Consider the following 16980-nt stretch of genomic DNA (forward strand, 5'->3'; position numbering starts at 1 on the left):
AAGAACAATGATGTAAAACAGTTGGCTTTTTACTCATGCATTCTGTATTAACAAGGAACCAAAGCAGAGCAGACGTTGGATTTCTTGTACATAAGGATGAAGTGCGAAATATATGGAAACAGAAGTTCATTAACGAAAGAATCGAGTAAAGCAAGGAGACCATCAGAACAAACCTATAAGAGGAACCGCTGAATGAATAATTGACAGGCATAAGATGAGGTGGTTCGGTCATGTTGTTAAGATAAAAAACCGCAGGGTTCCAAAGCATTTTGCTACAGGCAAGAACCCAAGAAAGACGTCCTAGAGGCAGGCCTCGAATGAAGTGGATGGACTCACTTAACCCAGCATTCCAAAAGAGAAAAGTAGACCCAAACTGCACCAGAACAGTAGCTGCATACAGGAAAAAGTGGTAGAAATGTTGTTCAGCCTCTACACCGCAAGGTAGAAGAGGCCAGGAATAAGTAAAAGTTCATGCTTAATTTAACCATTACAAACTCATGAAATGTTAATATATGATTATGTCATGACTTTACTTGAAGGGGCACATCATCATTAACCAATTCTTAACTACTTATGATCTCCTTATGTATGTCCGTCTAATGCGTTTACACTGAATAACACTAGAAATGTGTTCTGTCAGCATCAAACATGAACAGTTTAAACACAGAAGTTCATGAGTAGTTAAGAATGAGTTAATGGTGATGTGCCCCTCCAAGTAAACTCATGACATAATTATGCATTGAAAGCTCATGACTCCATATTGGTTACATTTAGCTTAAACTTAAATGTTAATTAATACATGTAACAAGTATTTACTCATGAACTCTTGTGACTCATGTTGTAGTTAAGTTTAGTTCATGATTAACGCATGCGATAACTCATCATTAATCCATAACAAAGTAACGTTTAGTTTACATATTAATACATCATTATTCATTTACTAGTACTGTAAATATTACCAAAAACATTATTATTGGCTAAACTATCTCTAACTGCTTAGTCATTTTTAAAATAGTTATTTAAAATTACAAATATAATCTACTTTAGTTAGAGCCATGGCATAGTCATTGCTACAATCACCATTGATAAAAGTTCAAGAATAAGTATAAGTGCACTAGTTTAAAAGTCTTTGAAAAGATGCAGTACTCCCATGTAAAGTCAAAAGTGGTAAAATGGAACAGCAGATTTTTTTTTTCATATTTCTCCCCAAGAGCTTTGCCCTTTAGCTGACAGAGATTAGTTGCTTCACTCCTCGTGACTCTGGATTTGCCCAACAGTGTTAAAAGTCAAGTTGTTTACATGCAGTTTATATTATAGATTTACTATCTCTGTCATAAACCAGGTGTAAGCTGGGCTATCACAAAAGTTTCTGTCAGATATTGCTCTCTCAAGGAATAACAAGTTACTTTATTTATTTAAGATGATGCATGACATTACGCCATCATAGGCAGTTAATTTATTTTTAACGTCATTAGGTGTAGTAGATGGACCAATAAGATGTCTCTGTTGGTGGGTCTACACACTTTGGCGTGAATAATGAGAGGAGATTTTAGTAAACATGTGAAGCATCAATATGATTAGGTGGAGTCAAACAGCATAAAGGTTGGAACTTAATTGTCTTCCAAATATAGCACGGGATGTTAGATATCATGGGACTTTCTGGATTACTCGTGGCATATTAGATTACTAAGTCCGCCTCTGTGTTTTTGAAATATTTTGTTTTGCTGTTTTAACTATGCAAATGAGATGAAGACATCTGCTCAGACACAGGCAACAGCCTTTCGTCTGGGCTTTGCATCATAACCTTCTGTTGAAGTGGTTAAGTATTTGTACAGAAATGTATACATTACATTGATCTGAAGAGACGGTAACAAACATTCTGTTTTGCTGTTAATGCTGCTCTTTTTGTACTTTCTATTCATCAAAGGATTCAGAATTTCAACTCAATAAAATCTTTAATTCTACAATTTGCTTTTACAATGTAGATTGTGTCAAAGCAGATTAACATAGAAATTCTAGTAAATTGAAACTGGGTCAGTCCAGTTTTCAGAGTGGAAATTCAGTTTAGTTCCATTCAGTGTGGTTTAATTTTCACTGCACTGACACCTGTGGTTTTTACCTTTTACCATGTTACCATACAATTTAATTATAAGCATAATTAAGATGGCAGTTTAGGTAAACTTTACTAGTATAATTAGCATTACTTAGAGTACAGTTTTCAGTGCTAGTGATACTAGCATCACTAGCATTCCTTAGAGTACAGTTTTAAGTGAGTTAACATAATTTTATTGACCTATGTAAATGTGAATCAATATAAGCAAGAATTACTTTTACTACATTAATAAATAATACTTGATATAAATTTAAGATGACTTAATTAACCTGAGTAAATGTGACTCAGTACAAGTAAGAATTACTTTTTCTACATTAGTAAATAGTACTGAATGTGAAGGTATGATGCGAAGGCAACAAGTTTGCTTAAGTCAATGAAGAAACCTAACAAACTACTTTTCACAGTGTGGGAGTGCTATCACGGTGGCATAGTGGGTAGCACGATCTCCTCACAGCAAGAAGGTCACTGGTTCAAGCCCTGGCTGGGTCAGTTGGCATTTCTGTGTGGAGTTTGCATGTTCTCCCCATATTCACTTGAGTTTCCTCAGGTTGCTCTGGTTTCCCTACAGTCTAAAGACATGCGGTATACTGTAGGTGAATTGAATAAGCTAAATTGGCCGTAGGGTATGTGTGTAAATGCAAGAGTGTATGGGTGTTTCCCAGTGTTGGGTTGCGGCTGGATAGGCATCCGCTGTGTAAAACATATGTTGGATAATTTGGCAGTTTATTCCATGATCCCTGATTAGTAAAGGGACTAAGCCGAAAAGAAAATTAATGTATAAAAGAATGAGCAAATCCACTGAAGAGCAAATCCATCGATGTGCAGCTCCTCAAGTTCTAAACCAAGCAAGCCAGTGGGAACTTCACCAATTGACAAAAGTAAAAGGAAAAAAACATTATTATTATTATTATTATTATTATTGGAAATATTTATCATATTAATGTTTAACAGTGATATTAACAAAAATGTTTCTTGAGCACCTAAATATCATGTGACACGGAAGACTGAAATAATGGCTGCTGAAAATTCAGTGGTGCCATAACTTATTAATTATATAATAGTTATTTATTTAAGTAAATTATTTATTAAAATAGTTATTTTAAAATGCTATTTTAGTAAATTAGACTGTTATTTACTGTTTTTGTGATAAATAAGCACAGTCTTGTGTTTATGTGCATAATAGACTCAAATTATAGACAAATAGTAATACAGTTAAAATCAGAATTATTAAACCCCCTTTTAATTTTTTTTTCTTTTTAAAATATTTTTCTAATAATGTTTAACAGAGCAAGGAAAATTTTATATGTCAATTATACAGTTATATGCCTGATAATAATTTTTCTTTTGGAGAAAGTCTTATTTGTTTTATTTTGGCTAGAATACAAGCAGTTTTTAATTTTTTAAAAACCATTTTAAGGTCAAAATTGTCTACAGAACAAACCATCGTTATACAATAACTTGCCTAATAATTACCCTAACCTGCCCAGTTAACATAGTTAAGCCATTAAATGTTACTTCAAGCTGTATAAAAGTGTCTTGAAAAATATCCAGTAAAATATTATTTACTGTTATCATGGCAAAGATATTTTGACCCATTTTAAGGTCAATATTATTTGCCCCTTTAAGCTATATGTTTTTTCGATCTACAGATCAAACCATCATTATACAATAACTTACCTAATTACCCTATCCTGCCTAGTTAACCTAATTAACCCAGTTAAGCCTTTAAATGTCACGTTAAACTGTATAGAAGTGAAGAAGATATCTAGTGAAATTTTATTTACTGTCATCATGGCAAAGAAAAAATGAATCAGTTATTAGAAATGAGTTTTTAAAACTGTGTTGAAAAAATGTGTTGAAAAAATTCTTCTTTAAGTTAAACAGAAATTGGGGAAAAAAATAAACAGGTAGACCAATAATTCTGACTTCAACTGTAGGAAAAATTATCTTACTAATCCCATAGTTTTGAATGGTAATATAGGTAAGATTACTTTTCTGTAAGAACAACAGAAAAGAAAACATAATTAAATCACTAACAGTGTTTTATCAGTAGTAGTTTCAAAGAGAGACAGAGACATCTGATCTGTGGCAGTATAGTGAGTGTCTTTGCCATTTTTAAAGTTTCGTAGCATTTTTAATCAATGGTAGACTTTGCTGCATCGGAGGAAACATGTCAAATAAAATTCCAAATTACATTTTTGGACGTTGATAACTGACATCAAAGCTTTGTCTCCTTCGAAAAGCACCCGCTGATCAAATCCGTTTGGCAGCATATAACATTAGGAACATCGTCATTTCATATTCTAAGCCTGTGAAAAGTGTGTTTGCCAGAGTGAGAGTATAGTCAATCTGGATGCATGTATTCACTTTTATCAGGGCCTCTTTGTTTGGCTCATTGCTCTCGCTTTCTGTATTAATGAGTGTGTTTTGCTCTGTGCATTTGCTGCTGTTTGGATTTGTTTGTCTCAGTTTGTTAAGGGTTTAAAAAGCTCGAAATAGCTCCCCCACTTCCCCCTCAACCAAATATGGCCAAACACACTGCCAACCAGGATATTGTTTTTCCTGAAGACTGTTCCAGCTCATGAGAACTTGTTTCCACACCTCAAAGCATTTGCTAAGGCCTGCTAATTGACTGTAACACCTGATGTTGGCTTGAGAGCCGGCAAGCGTCAACTCGGACAGTGTACATGCAATTATTGTGACTAACATGGCTAACACTGGTCACAACTGGTGTCTTAGCATTTAATGAGTTCTCTCTTTGCAAAATTGTGTCCCGCTTAGCATCCTCAGCTGAGAGTAAACAGACTTAAGAGGTCCTGAAGGAGGCCAGAGACTTTACACTTCCACGGGGAGGCAAGAATAACGTAGCGAGAAAACCCGCTGGGGCTGCTGATGAAATAATAATGTGTCGGGTAAGAACACGAAGCTGAAATTTGCACATGAAAATCTGCTGCTTGAAAATCTTTGTGTCTTCTATACCGCCTATGACGATTCTTGGTGAAAAGTTAACATGCAAATAGACCCCCCATGTCTTCTCTCCTTTGAGAGCAGTAGGCCCATTGTCTGGGTTGTGTTATTGTTTATTTTGTTTATTTCTAAAACAATTAAAGTAGTTGATTATACATTTCATAATTTGTCTTTCAGGAGAACTACGCTAATGTAGTCTGTTTGAAGATGCTCAGAAGACGGGATCCCCAGTGAAAGGAAGGTACACTCTTTTGGCACTAAAAGGATAGTAGTAAATCTCATGGAGTGGCTAATTCTGAATGCATGTCAGTGTTTATGTTTCATTCAAACTAATATGTTCTGATTTTCTTCAATGATTTCGTACTAAATATGTACCAACAATATGGACCAAATCAATAATTTGTCTTGACTTTAAAGGGCCATGAAACCCTCCTTGTCTCAGGGTGTTTTCACACCTCTAGTTTTAAAAAAGACAGGAAAGTGGGTGAGTCCAGCTTTGTTTAGGTGGGAGGGTCAAGTGGTGAAAGAGGAAAAGGTTTGCATGAAAAGGGGAGTTTTATTACGCGCACAACAGCTAATTTTCACACTGGCAACACAAACACAGACGCAGGGGAGATCGACAGTGATTTGAAGAGCAGCATTTGCAGCATTTACACAGCAGATCTTGTTGGTCAATTCCGATTTTGTGACTGTATCTGATTTTTTTTTTGCTGACCTCCTTACATCATCTATTAAACGTGACCCGTATCCTATTGATTGCATTTACACAGCACAAGGCAAAGGCACATTGACCAGGAAAAAAAGAGTGGGTGCTCACTGTCAGCTTATAATAAAAGAGTGCTCTTTTCTCTGTTTCTGTATTTAATCTGCTCACAGGGTTACTTTTTTCAACAAGTTGTTGACTATATGTAAACTAAGTTGTTTACTATAGTTTATGACAGAAAAGTTCTCATTTGGCCATCGCCTTTTAATCGAGGCATTTTTAAACCTGTAGGCATCTTAATGTAATGTCCATGGTGTGATTTATGCATATGACATATGCCACAGTTTTATATTAGTTTATATTGGTTACGTGGTGGATGTTGTGCTCTCTCTCTTGCTAACATGCTTAAATATGTGTGCTATATGACAATATAAAAGCTTTTTTAGTCCTCGAGTATGAGATTTAGGTTTGGGACTCTGCTGAAGTCTGTTCTGAAATGAAAGCGTCAGAGTTTATATCATTCGCTGCAGTTTTTAATGATGCGCGACTTGCATTGACAGGTAAAAATCTGATCTACCTGTTTACACTGCAGATACAAGGGCACAGATCCGATTTATATCAGATAAATTTCCACATATGAACAAGTCCTGAATCTGAATTGAGTAAATCAGAATCCATGTGTTTTTTTTTCCTGATTACATGTACATGGGCCATGTCTATTCTTTGCCACATGACAGAAAAAACTCGTAATTGATTCACGTGAACCATGCAGTGTAAATGCAGCCTTACAGTGGATCTGAGAGCTTTGTAGAAGTGGAAGATATTAAGTCCATTATATTGTAGTGAAATTACTGTAAACTTAGTAACTAAATCATTTTGGCTAAGGTATGTCTTTAAAAAACCAAAAGAGTACTGCTGACGATACTAACTTTGCCATCTAAATAAACATAAACAAAGAACATTGATCACACACTTACCAAATCCGTAGAGACAGGACAATTAACACCAACTGGAACCGCATCTTTTTTTAAGAGAGTGAGAAATTCGAAATTCGGATTTCTCCATTTCCAGATTCGAAAAGCTTTTGGGTAAAAAATGATTATTATAAACATATTTTTGTTGCATGTTAGCAGACCACTGTAATCCAACTCCTTGGATGCAAGCTCGCTCTCGTAACAGAGAAATTGAAACAAAAACTTCGTTGTGGCATATTTATAAATGCAACACTAATGACCCATGTCTCCGAACAGTAGTTCTTCTACTTGTTTGATATACGGTTGACAAAAACGTCTCTCTGAACACTGTAACAGGTAGCTATGTCATGCATATTATTGAAATTGCATCTCATTCACATTAGAGCACTCTAATTGTTTCTAGCCAAGTCTTTCTCATGAATTAATGCTGAAAACTCAATGATGTCACTTTGTACCAGCCTGTACAGACAGCCAATCTCAATGCTGGAATTTACACAATGATCTCATCATTGTGAAGTTTCTTCAAAATTTATTTTCAAAACCGGAAGAACTAAATAAATGTGTCCTAATAATGTTTATATATATATATATAAATATTTTTTTTTTTTTTTTAATATATTTATATATATATATATATATATATATATATATATATATATATATATATATATATATATATATATATATATATATGACTGTTAACGTCTCAAAAAACGTGTATATCTAGAGAGTATATCTACTCAGCATCTGATAAACTTAAAGTAAAATAGAAACAAGCTTGTGTGATTTCATTTTAAACTAAATTCAACCAAAACAAAAGTTAATTTGGAGTCTGAAGTAAGGGTCTTTACTTTCTTCTTTGGAACCTAAATGATATATTTTGCAGAATGTTTCAAATGACTTCTGTCAAATGAAAATTGGTCAGTCAGAATAATTTCTTCAAGTAAACTTGTGACTTAGTTCAAACCATTTCATGAGCAAATTTCTGTCAAATTCAAAGGTTTACATACATTTCCATGCAATCAAATGCATGCTCCTGCATTGCAGTTATGCATATGCATATGCAGTTATTCCTGCCGAGACGTATAACAGGTTGGAGAGTTTTCTTCTACACTGACTTCAAGTGGAATTAATGTTCTGTTGACATCAGAGAAGCAATACAATATTGTTGTTGCCTTCTTTTGACCAATCAGCATCTTCTATTCGCACTCAAAGCTCTCGTTCACCTTTTGCTGTTTATTTAATGCCCTTTCACCCAACACGGTCCCCTCTCTGTTCTTTTTGCTGTCCTCGAATGTCAACCTGCCTTCCCAGTGCATTCTGAGGCCTTTCACTATGAAAGAGATATGAGAATGAAACCAGTGGAGAGAGAGAGTGAGAGAGAGAGAGAGAGAGAGACAGAGACATGTCAGCTTGCGCCCTCAGTCACGGCCGGTTAGTTAAAGCAAATGCCGTTGGCCTCCTGAGAGAACGCAGGCCGGCCGAGGGTGCCAATCACAGCTGTACCCAGGGCTTTCCTGTGTTCCGTTCGCCGCAAGCTACTTTTTATTAATTTAATAAACATCCCACAGAGAGCAGTGAGCTACAGCCACCGACAGCAGCGCTGCTCAGGTCCTAATGAGAGGAGCTTACTTTAACCCCACACACATAAGGAAGACGACGCCAGCAAACGTACACACAAAACCTTTGACAGACACAAACAGACTCTTTAACATCTCGTACATTGATGTGGTGTGGGCCAGCATGCGCTCAGTCTTATTTATTTATCTAATACCTCACTCATTAGTATTCTGGTATTGGCAGACATTTTGCAGGGGCCAACAGAGAACACCTTGCAGTCTGAAAAATAATGATGATCTTAGTTTAAAAGCGGCTTCTCACGGCCCTAGACGGCTCAGCGTGGACGAAAATGGCAACGGGAGTCATTAAAAGCGCCCTTTTCCTCTCAGCTTATGAGTTTACGCAAAGCAACACGGTAAAAAAAAAAACAGTCTAACCATTTCCATAATGCCTGGATAACGGGGACAAGAGACTCCAGATGTCAAACACTGGAAAGTGTAAATTCCCCCGTAATCGAAATTTCACTTCGTTTGCCTTCATTTCTCTCCCTCTCTAAGTTCCCTCCTGTTCCCTACCCTCTTTATTCCGTACCGCTACACATATTCATGAATTCATGTTTGTGATGAAAACTTATGCGGATTGAGGGGGGGGGGAAACAAACATAAAGTGTATTTTGACGAGGATCTGCCTCGTTTCGGTGCCAGAGAGCTGCACCAGCTTCGCTCCTCAGGGACTCGCCAGGACGGTAGACCCTCATTCCGTATTTCTCTTTCTCTTTTCTCCTACCCCCCTCCATTCAGCTCTCTCTCTCTCCATCCTCTACCTTGGCCCCCCTTGCTTTTTCCCCCTCTGTCAAAGTCAGTTACAGACGGAAGATCTCTCCTTCTTAAATAATTCACAGGTTGATTAATAGACTCACAAGGGTATAATTAGACAGGGGAGAGACAGTGGCTAGTGTAACCAGTACAGTGCTTAGGGGAATTAGAGAGTGGGATTAATAAGGAAACTGAGAATACAGCGAGTGTTGAGAAAATGTGTTGGTGGTTCAGGTTGGAGTTGGAAATGGGGGAAAAAGGGTGGGGGGAGGATGTGTGCTGTATGAAGCACTTTCACCAGGAGCAGAGAGCCAACGTTTGTTTGATGTGGAAATTGGACAGTTTGAATCCGTCTCATTTAATTTTTCACAAGTTACAGGGACCCCCTTGGTATAGCACACTTTTCTAAAGGAAGTAAAATTAATTTGACTTTCCTTTTTCGCAGGCCCTTTCTTTTTTTTTTTTCGTGGCCCCTTTCTGAAATGTCTTTTTTTTCCCCACCCTCCCCTCTCTTTTCCTTTTTATTTGCACTCAAAGATCTATAGGAGGAAGCGGAGCTGCTATCATCAGCAAATAAACTCAGTGGCGTCGCCTCTAAAACGGGATTGGGCTACTTTCGCATTCTGAAAGGGACGAGTTTTGTTGTGCGAGATTGGCATTCGTTGCGAAAATCCGCCAGACAGATCTCTGCTTCAAATGTAAACAGCTTCTTATCCCTTCGCCTGCGCAGACCAAATCAGAAATGAAACAAAACGTATCAACGCGGAATCCAAAAACACATTTCAGAGACGTTTCTGTTCACCCTTCAGCGAAGACTTATGGGACTTCACTTATGATGCGGCAGATTATTTTGCTGTCTTACCTCTTGTCTTTTGTTTCTCATTTGAAAGATGCATTTGTGAAATGTATTCTCTGCCCTGTCCCATGTGTGCGTTTTCAATGGAAGACAGCTAAATCCTTAGCGTGGTCTGAATGGGTCCCCCAAACAGAGCTGGTTGTATTCATCTGCTTCTTTTCTTTCTCTCCCTCGTTTCTTCCATCTGTCTCCTCCAGATGTTTTCTTCCATCCTCACTATGCATCTGATCTGTCGGTGAAGAAAAGGCAACATGACAGCGCTGTTTGCACAAGCTCATCCTGTGCCATTTCATCCTGCGCTGCTAGACATGAATGCAATGAGCCCCCAGGTGATACGAGTGGGAGACTCATTTGATTCAGTTTACCTCTTAAAATTAGAATAGCTTGATTTTACTTAATTTGCATTATTTGTTTCAACTTCATTTGCATTGTTCTGTTCTTTCCTTGGAAACGCAGCTATAGAAAAACACAGTTTCGTAGTATCAATGCTAGGGATAGCAACTTGTATAATGTAGCTTCTAAATATTTTAAGCTGATCAAAAATTAAAGTAGCTACACTGAAAATGTAGTTTGCTACAGTAGTAGTAGTCTACTTACAGTAAAACATTTAAAATGGGATATTTGAGACTGCATATAAGAACACTGAAATAATAGCATTAAGTGCCTGCCCCGGTCTCTAAAATGACACGTTCCCTTGAAATGTATTGATTTAAATCTACCCTTTGGTTATTTATACATTTAAATTTATTTTACATAGCAAATGCATATTTTTTGTTGTTTAATATTTTAGAAGCGTATGTTTTAGTCAACAAAAATAATTTGATGAGTAGCTTAAAATAATACAGTGGCAATGGGATTTACGCACAGCTTGAGTTTTAAAGCCAATGATAAACTTCCGGTAAAGGATTATGTGACTTTTTTTCAATTTCACAAGTTTGTTTTTACAGCATCGTTGTTGTAATTTAATTACAATACATTCGGTTAAATAGACTTAAGTATTTATGTAGTTGTTTAAGCCAAAAACAAGCTGAAAGACTGTTGTAACCTCTAGCGCCGTCAGTTGCACCAGGCCAGCACAAAATCTCCATTGGAAATACTAGGGTAAAACTGACTGTCATATTTTAAAGACATGGGGGGAGGGGGTTACAACATGGGGGGTCCGCCCTGAGACTCATTTTAAGTCGTATATCTAACAGGCAGTGAAGATTGCTGATTTTTTAAAAGAAATCAGACTTGTAATCGCCTGGCCAAAAAATAAAAGTCTGTGTGCACATAGCCCATTCATTAAAGATTTATTTTATATTCAGTGCAGTTTTCAGTTTAATATTCATATATTATACACTGTACATGTAGTATTTTACAATATGACATATTTTATATTTAGTTTTAGTTTTAAATACATTTTAACTATAATAATATTTATCATTTAAGGGATTTATCTGCCACAAAAAAAGCAATTTTATTATTATACTGAACTGACTAACTTTAAAAAACTAAAAAGCTTTTTATTAACTGCAAATACAGGGACAGGATTTATTATATATATTTCAAACTGCACAAATGCAAATAACTCAAACTGTTGATCCGAGCAAACCGGTTTACTAAAAAATATTCAAGCTTTATAATGTTACCAAACATTGTTTTTCTCCACCTTTTTTGCAGTTGATAAATTACAGTAGCTTTTAGATTTGTGTAAATGTTTGTGTAGATTTGGGCAAACCCTATGACTGTAACAATTAAGCTTTAGGTAGAACCAACTGGAATGAAACAGACTATGCAATGCTGTATACTGTATAAAGTGCTGTTTTTCAGAATGCATTGAATTATTACATCAGATTTTGTCACTAAACTATACTAAACTGAGCATAATAATACATTTACACAAAACTAAAAAGCTTTTTATGAACTGCAAATAAAAGGACAGCTTTTAAAAATGCAAATCACTCAATCTCTTGATCTGAGCAAACCAATTCACTAGAATTATTCAAGCTATATACAATTGAGGTCAGAATTATTAGCCCCCCTTAATTATTAGCCCCCTTGTTTACTCCAAAGCGTTACTACAACGCATTTCATAATATAATAGCTTTAATAACTCATTTATGATAACTGATTTATTTTATCTTTGCTATGATGACAGTAAATATTATTTTAATACTTATTTTTATTTTCTATACAGCTTAAAGTGTCATTTAAAGGCTTAACAAGGTTAACTAGGCAGGTTAGGGTAATTATAGGCAAGTTATTGTATAACGATGGTTTGTTCTGCAGACTATCGAAAAAACAAAAGCTTAAAGGGGCTAATAATATTGATCTTAATATGTTTTTTAAAAAATTAAAAACTGCTTTTATTCTAGCTGAAACAAATCTCCAGAAGAAAAAATATTATCAGACATACTGTGCAATTTTTTTTGCCCTGTTTAACGCAATTTGGGAAATATTTAAAAAAAAAAATGGAAAAGGGGTTTAATAATTCGACTTCAACTGTATATTTCCTAATAATTAGGAAATAAATAATCCACCTTTTTCTGCAGTTAATAAATTACAGTAGGTTTTAGATTTGTGTAAATGTATGTCTATCCTATGACTCTAATGAAGTAAAAACTTCAGGTAGAACCAACTTGAGTCAGACTACCTAATACTGTATAAGCAAGCACTTATTTTCCAGAATGCATTGGATTATTACATAAGATTTTGCCACTAAACGTTGTGTTAGTGTTATATAATTTATCATTAAAATATGTTTAAGACTATTGTCACTTGTAGTTAATCTACAGTAATTGAGTTAGTTCTGCTGTCTCTACCAGCCTAAAGGGGGAGCCAGTGTTCCCAGCAGTGTTGGTTTATTTATCTATCCGGGATGGCATTAAAGCACTGTACACCTGATAAAGGGGGTGTCATGAGGCCTCTGACAGCCTCAGAGGCTGCTGAGTTTTTTGCGATTTGGTTGCGGCGCCGCCAGAACAAGGAGAGCCTGTGGCAACTTTGAAGTTTTGACAGACGAAGGTCTCTGAACATCCCTTAATCTTGCCTTTGCTCAGACAGTACACACGGCAAGTTCACGCTGTTTGCTTTCTGCTTCTTAATGACACAAACCATTCACCCGCCGCACATCACAACATTTCATCTACCTTAATGCAAGCTGGCTGATTTCTTCAGACGCCGAAGCCCCCTTAACTCTCTCAGAAACTAGCCGTCTCCGAAGAGCGTGTGGGAAGACGCGGCTTTCCGCTGTGTGGCGATGAGCTCTCGCGTGTCGTGTGGGCCTTTTTGATCGTACCTGAGTGTTTTTGTTAGCATGCTGCAAGAAACTGCCTGGTGTGATGTGCTGAAAATCAGATCAATAGCTAGCAACTGTAAACGGATGGCTCTGTCAGAACGGATTGTCCTGAAGCAGACATTGACGAGAGACAGGCTGTGCGCTTAACATGCCTTCATCAATCCAACTTCGTTTGGCCCGCAAAATACAAGTAGAGGTAAAAAGGGAAAAATGAGCCTTCTGTTCACGAGCAGAACTTTGTTTTTCTTGTTATCATGTTTAGGGTTATGGATTTGAACAAAGTATAACTGATGTGTTAATCTTTTGATGCGCAACTCATCCAACACTATTTGTGATACAGACAAATTCATTCATTTTCCTTCGACTTAGTTACTTTATTCATCAGGGGTTGCCACAGCTGAATGAACTGCCAACTTATCCAACATATGTTTTACACAGTGGATGCCCTTCTAGCTGCAACCCAGCTGGGAAACATCCATACGCACTCATTCAAACACGTACACTACAGCCAATTTAGTTTATTCAATTCATCTATACCGCATGACTGTGGGGGAAACCGAAGCACCTGGAGGAAACCCACGCGAACATGAGGAGAACATGCAAACTCCACACAGAAACGGCAACTGACCCTGGTGGGGCTCGAAAAAGTGACCTTCTTGCTGTAAGGCGACAACACTACCTACTGCACCACCGCGTCGCCAAAAATTAGAATAGATTAACTTATTTTATGTAAAGTTAAAGAAATATTAAAAATGTCATGACGTATTGATAATAACATGTTACCATTTTTTATTAGATTTTACAATATTACAGTTTTTACTGTATTTTTTTAATCAATGGTAGTGAAAAGTTATATTGAAACACGCACACACACACACACACACACAAAAACACACAAAAAACAATAATAAATCAACAATAATTAAAATCCATTGTACCAAGTTGTCTTTGATTGAATGGTCAAAATAAAGACTATTTTACCCTACTTTAAGGAATATTTTCTTTTGTGTTTTTAAAGAAAGTCAGTCATATTTGTTAAGGATGAGTAAAAAATTGCAGAGTTTTTATTTATTTTTTTTCTTTTACAGTTGCACTTTATTTTAATATAAATCCTTGTAGTACCTTAATTTACTAATACTTCTTCATGCAAGCACACTATAACAACATATACTGTAAGTGTACACACTGTAAATAAAGTACAACCACTTTAAAACTGGTTGTATAGCTTTGCCAACACTTGTTAGATCAGTTTCCGAACTTATTTAGCAACTTCCAAGCAATTATGATCTGTCCTATAGCCACACTTTCTATCTCTCCCACCTTCTGTTCTCCATCACCCTCTCTTCTGTTTTTGTTTGTGGCAATTGGAGGGCCAAATGGAAAAGCTGGATTGTCTGCCATAGTAAGTAAAGTGGAGTGTAGTGGCACAGTGCAGGTGGGCAGGAGAGGGCGCAGAGGTTAATTACTCTATTACTGGGTGGCTCAGGCAGGAGCTGTTTAAACAGGACCCAGTCAGCAGGGGATTAGGCCTCATTACTCCAGCTAAAGCTATGCCGTGGACCCTTCCCCCTGCCCCACACTGCCTCGGGTTTAGACGTGCCAGAGAATATTCATACTTACCCCGGGGGAGAAAGAGAGAGCGAGTTCGGAAGTGTTGAAAGGCCTGACACAAACATGGAGAGTGGATGAAAGGCAGAAGGAAGGAGAGGTTGAAAGTAGGAAGTGGAAAGAATCAAAGGGAGAGAGAGAAAGATAGTGAGAGAGAGAGAGAGAGAGAGAGAGAGAGAGAGAGAGTGAGTGAGTGAAGGCAGAGCATCACGATTGTAAATCTTGGCTTAACTTCTCTAGATCTGTGGCATCAACCACCTGAGCTGAGCAATGCAACAATTATCCTTCCAATACCCACACGGGCAGATTAACATCTCCACTCCGATTACACCCTGACCTGCTCGCTCTCCTCTCTTCCTCTGCTCTCGGCCCACGGGTGTCTGATGGCACGGGCTGATAGCCGCGCTCCTCTCGAAGAACGTTGTGTGAACTGAAATGGGGTCGAGATTGTGTGCGTGAACTGGACTTGTTGGTCAGTGCGTCGGTGAACCGCGTTTGTGAGGCTTTGGATCAAGCTGGATTGTTAATGGATCTGCTTTGTCTGATAGCATGAGCTCTTTATGGGATAGTTTGTTATTTATTTATTAGTTTATTATAATTTGTTGGACAAGTTCTTTGTGATATTCGTAAAATAGCAAGACACATTCTTCCTACTAAAGCTTCAAGTTGTGTAAAAAACAGATTTTTCAGAGTCGTAAATGAAACAAGATTAGTTAACATTTTACTAGAATAGTTTAAACTGTATTTTGTTGGACGCCATTTGAAAATTCTGTTATTAATTACTCACCTTCCTGCTAGGCATGGGCCGGTAAAAGTTTCTGAAAAATATCAGTTTTACGGTATCATGGTATTGTGATTACTGCTCTAAAATATTATTTAATAATCCAATTTTTTAGTTACAATAAATCCAATTATATATCAAATATTATTTTTTAATGTCTTTATGAAAAAAACTTTTATTTTAGGAAATATTTTTATTATTTTTAACAGTAAACATGTCAGGCTAAATAATTAAAATAAATCATTGACTTCTGTTATCTTCATTCATATCAAAAACACAGATTTTCCTACAAAAAAACCTTTACATATAACTTAGGAACGGTGTAACAGGAAATTTTTACGGTTTCAATACCTTGACTTTTCCAAACCGCTGTAAAACTTGAAACCTTGTTATCGTCACATGCCTACTTCCTGCTGCACCAATTTCCTGAGACTTTCATTCATCTTTTGAGAACAAATGAAGATATTTTCGATAAAATCATCGTCCACAGCAACATTACTGAGATGTTTAAAGTCCAGAAAAGTAACTAAAAACATTGTCAAAACATTTCATGTTACTTCAGTGGTTGAACTTTAATAATATGAAGCACCAAGAAGACTTTTGCATGCCCATAAATTGTAAAAAATTCACACATCCATTTCAAAATACCGATAAATTATGACATCATTACCCAGAAATGACCTCTAAACAGCTGCACTTGTATTTGTAAGCATTTGATTACATAACAAACTCTGTGGATGGATAAGTATCGTGAACAACTTCGATTAAAATATATAGAGGAACAGTTTCGCTTATCGAGATGTACATAATACAGTATGTGTGTGTGCTGGCGCTCACCTGAAGAAAGCATGAGCTTGAAGGTAAATAAACTGGTTTATCATGAGCATTTTATCAATATTTTTTTGTACAGTTGGCATTAAGAAGGAACACAGAAACATTATCCGACTAACATCTAGCAGCTAAAAATATTAGTCTGGAAAAATATTCAAAGGCTTTTATTTTCATAAACAGTGCGGATGTGAATGTGTCTGAATGTTCTGATTGGCTGGAGTTGACATCTCACATTAGCGTGTTCTATTCGTAAACATGCTCTTTCCGTCAATTTTTCTTCTGCGTTTACAAAACACTGAATTTCGGCAAATTACCGGTAATCTTAAAACTTCTCTTTTCAGAAAATTGCCTGAACAAATTTACCGGTATTTTAAAAAAGGGTCTGCTCACACATACAGACCTGACCTAAAAATTGCTGGTAATTTTCCGGAAAGGTCTATATGTGTGAAAGGGGCTTATATTTCCTGCTTCAGTTCAGGGTGTGAATTTACT

At 36.5% G+C, this 16980-nt stretch overlaps 1 long non-coding RNA gene across 2 annotated transcripts in view; it reads left to right on the plus strand.

Moving 5' to 3' along the window:
- LOC137490590 (uncharacterized) overlaps positions 1-16980 on the plus strand; it is a 131487-nt gene that overhangs the window by 25548 nt on the left and 88959 nt on the right. For both annotated transcript variants that reach the window (XR_012396702.1, XR_012396701.1), the window contains 2 exons: positions 4895-5025; positions 5258-5321. This is a non-coding gene — a long non-coding RNA (uncharacterized lncRNA). The remainder of the gene's footprint in view (positions 1-4894; positions 5026-5257; positions 5322-16980) is intronic.

This window comes from Danio rerio, chromosome 21 (genome assembly GCF_049306965.1).
Source record: "Danio rerio strain Tuebingen ecotype United States chromosome 21, GRCz12tu, whole genome shotgun sequence".
Taxonomy (NCBI): Eukaryota; Metazoa; Chordata; class Actinopteri; order Cypriniformes; family Danionidae; genus Danio; species Danio rerio.